Source organism: Dendrobium catenatum, unplaced genomic scaffold, assembly GCF_001605985.2.
Source record: "Dendrobium catenatum unplaced genomic scaffold, ASM160598v2 fragScaff_scaffold_500, whole genome shotgun sequence".
NCBI classification, from domain to species: domain Eukaryota; kingdom Viridiplantae; phylum Streptophyta; class Magnoliopsida; order Asparagales; family Orchidaceae; genus Dendrobium; species Dendrobium catenatum.
In genome coordinates this window covers 1-3,803 of record NW_021318962.1, presented here as the reverse complement: position 1 = coordinate 3,803, position 3,803 = coordinate 1, and positions in this window count along the sequence as shown.

Here is a 3,803-nt window from a genome sequence, read left to right as displayed (position 1 = left end):
TTAAAAAATAAAAAGATAAAATTAATATTTTTATATAATTGAGAACTATATTTAATTTTTTATCATTCATTGAAAAAAAAAAATTAGTGACCAATTTTTGATTTTTTCTCACTGCTTTTTTTTTCATATAGAATCAGGCTTGAGGCGCTGGGTCACCAAAAGCAGATGATCATTAATGCAACTCATACGTGTTTTAAGAAGCAATAAGAAAGTTATTACAAATGAAATATAAGAGTTTTGACTATCAGTGTAGAGATTTTGAATTTAAGTGTTGAGTATTTGATGTATGTATTAATTTGCTTAAATTAGCCTAAATGTCTAACAAAAAAATAATGACTAATGACGTTTAACATTCAATATGATTGATTTTGATTAGATTTGATTTATGAGACACGGAAGCATCTTGAAATTTCGAGAACTAAGACCAGCAGCCTACTTTTAAAAGCTTGGCTTGTTCATAAAACCGATAAATTGACCAGCATTTAATGGAAAAAAGGGGAATCTCAACTGATATTGACAAAAATAAAAAAAAAATGATTAGACAAATTACAATACAAAATTTAAAAAAAAAAAAAAAACACTACTCAAAATTGTTATTTAAAATTGTCTTGCATTTCTGATATAAATATCAGTAGCTTTATTTTTATGGGTGAATGAACACAATAAAATAAAAAGTTGACTTTGAAATTGGTAAAACTCACGCACAACACGTACATAAGTTTCGAATCCAAAATCTTTTAATTGATAACCAAAACTCCTATTGAACAAATCAATATAATTTGCGTTACTAAGAATATATTAAAAAGCAGGAAAGGAAATCCAATCAAGCTAAGTTTCTGATTTTCAAGTCTACAATCTTTGGCCATTGGTCACCATCAAGCAATGGGCGTGTTGTCTCTATTGCTCTTTCGCTCAGTATTTAACGATGATTGTTCCTAATAACTACAAGAAATACATTTGATTTTTAATTGAACTTTCGCAAATTTAGACTTTCTAATTTGAGTTTGATAGGGCTGATTGAAATTCAACTCGATGCGAGCCTAAAGTAAAAAAATAACCTAGTCTTGTTAAGTCCTTGGGGAACCATGTCTTTTTCAAACATAAGTAAATTCGTAGGCACATGCATAATCTTGATTGAATCAACATTGATACAAGCCTTACATTCTACATATCGACAAATTTGTATATCCCACTTTAGGATATCCAATGTGATCTAATCGTAGATCAAATCCTTCTTTTAATTAAACATAATATGATAAATTTATCAGGCTTGTATAATAGTTTCATAATTGCTTGGGTTGCACAAAAAATTGGCATTAATATGTTTTTATTTAGCTTGATATATTTATCAGAATTTTGTACAATATTCACGCTTATATATATGTTTTCAACTACATATAATGATAAACATACAAATGTTGTGAGCATTGGATTAAAGGACATTTAGAGTTCAAATATTAGATTCTCAGTTGATGAAAAAATCACTCAATTTATACCGGGGTGGGATGTTGTGTATGACTTAGGACTAGTATCAATTAAGGCACAACATTTTGAGGGACTTAATTAACTTTTATTTCTATGGACTACCCAGACTCCATCAAGTTCAAATTAAAGGGACAACAAATCATTTTTATATGATACTTGCTAAATTTGGGGTTTTACAGAACTTTATATATGTTATATATACTCTAGGATTTGTATGGGAAGAATTACATGTCTTTCATTTTAATCATTGAACTAGAACTTATCAATAAACAACGTAAAGAAACATGATTGCATTTTTGTCATGTCTGGAACCTCATATCATAGGATCCTTATGCTTTTTCTGCTAAACACAATATTTTTGTCAGTTAAATAGAATTATTATTGCCATTTAATAATATTTTCTAAAATTGTATAGTGGCATCTATAGCATTATTATATAATATATTATCATCATTATATATATGTCATTTTATTTTTCTTTATTACTTTCTTTATATTTCTAGCTTGCACTTATCCTTTAACTTTGAAATTTATATTTTGCAATAAATAGCCTTATTGGAAAAATTATAGTAGTAATTTTTATTGTCATCAAATTTAATTTCTTTTTATCATTATAAATAAGTTCTTAAAATGATGGGAATTGACATTTTATAATTACAATACCAAATTAGAAAAAATATGAAGCAGAAAAAGGTGGGTAATAATCTCTCTTCAAGATTAAAGAGATTTTTGGCAACTCTTTGCATTTACATTAAATGAAAAAAAAAAAAAAACTTTATCATAATCGAAAGAAAAAACTCTCGGAATATAGCCAATATAATATCTTCTTCCCCAATCCTATATAGCTGTTGTCTTCAAAGTAGGTAGATATATCCATATAAATTATTGATTTAAAAAACTGCCAATATCTTTATCTTTTGTATGAGAAAAACCCACCTACAGGAAAACAACAGTGAAAAACCCGGGGGGGCGGGGTTTTGAAACGGCGGTTTAGAGGCCGTCGGTATTACCGTACGGCTACGCCGCGGTTACGCCTCGGAGGATTAACGACGGCTTAATCGACGGACTTAGCTACGATACACCGTCGGTAATACCGACGGTGTCTTAAACGCCACGGTAAACCGCCGGATATAGACGCTTGAACCGTCCGCGTTTTCCGGCGGTTTTAATCGCGTGTGATAAGTGATTTTACGGCGTGTCAAATACCGCCGTCGAAAAAACGCCTCGGTATAAAGCCCTAATACGAGCCCTCGCTCCCGCTCTCATTCATTTTCCCTGTTTCCTTCTCTCTTCTCCGGGCCGCCGACCCCTGTCCGGAGTTTATAAAAATATGAGAGCCAGAAAATAAACAGCAAACGAGGCCTGCACTGACTGCGGCGCGTTTAGGAAGCTCTCTTCTATACTCGGTGGATCTTGATCCTCAACAGAGACATAGGCGAGCGACTGGTAAGTGTTTTGAATTGGTTTATTACATGATATTTTATTTGAGGTATAACTAAGCATCAAATTTTTAGAATAGCGCACCTGGGTCGGGACGCCAACACTCTTTGGAGCCTGCATTACAAAGAATCTCCATCAACATCAGCTGACCAGAATGTGGGTTGATCGAATGAAATCCTAAGCAAGGCTCATGTGAGGTAAAATTTTTTTGATTTTTAGCAATAAATATTTTATTTTAATAAACTATGTAACTTGCCAGGATGATTCTTACGTATTAGAGAAAAGTAGGCAGCTCCACGGCGACTGGATCATCTTTCTGCGATCGGCCCATATTTCTGAGTATTCGAACATGGTCAGAAGTTGTTGGTGGAAGACAGAGGGCGGCAGGGTATTATGGCAATGGGTTTTCACAGTCTTTTGCTATTGAGGCCAGTTCATACACCTCTCATTCCATGTATCCATAGTTGGATGCTGTAGAATCTGTAAGTGATGAGGGTTGCCAGCACTTACTTTTAGGAGAGATTGAACGAGATGAAAAGGGTTTCAGAATGAAATGCTAAGCCAGAGTTGCAATCCTACAGAGCTGGAATAACAAAGGAAGACAGACCAAAGGAGCAGCCACTACAGACAGTGAGGATACCGATGTATTGATTAGATGTTTATTATGTTTGATGAATTGTATTTATAATTAGAACTTGTAAACTTCGGAACTGCGTTGATTGTAGCATTCATTAAGAACCATTCTTGTCATGAACTTCGTGATTGGTAATGTTCGTGTATGAATTTGTATTTTTTGGTTGTGATGAACTATAGCGGCGTGTTGCCCAACTATATATGCGCTTTTCTTCCTGCATCAGGTTTATCCTTCTCTCTCTTTT